The following is a 410-nucleotide window of genomic DNA, read 5'->3' as shown; positions in this document are numbered from 1 at the left end:
TATCTATCTATCTATCTATCTATCTATCTATCTATCTATCTATCTATCTATCTATGTGTGTATGTATATATTAGGTTCGGTAAAGAAGTCCTTTCGCATTTTTACAGGATCACTTAGAAGGCATTTTGTTCAATACTTGAAGTGAAATAAATATTCAACTTTGTTTTAGATTCTAATGCTAAATTCGTATGAATTTAACTGTTTTAAAATGAATTTAGCTTAGGCTCACATCAGACATTTATTTCCCTATGAATTAAAAAAAAGAGCTCTTCCGTAAATCAAGCGTTGAATTCATTGAACTGTAGGCTTGCTACTAAACCTTTCCTGAGTAGAATCGGCAGCAGTGATGAAAAAGGTGAAAAGTAGATTTTCAATAAGTATGTCCAACGAAAACCAAAATGGCTACTACC

Source organism: Octopus bimaculoides, chromosome 6, assembly GCF_001194135.2.
Source record: "Octopus bimaculoides isolate UCB-OBI-ISO-001 chromosome 6, ASM119413v2, whole genome shotgun sequence".
In the NCBI taxonomy this organism is placed as follows: domain Eukaryota; kingdom Metazoa; phylum Mollusca; class Cephalopoda; order Octopoda; family Octopodidae; genus Octopus; species Octopus bimaculoides.
The sequence above is the reverse complement of the archived record's forward strand: the minus strand, read 5'-3'. Positions refer to the sequence as shown.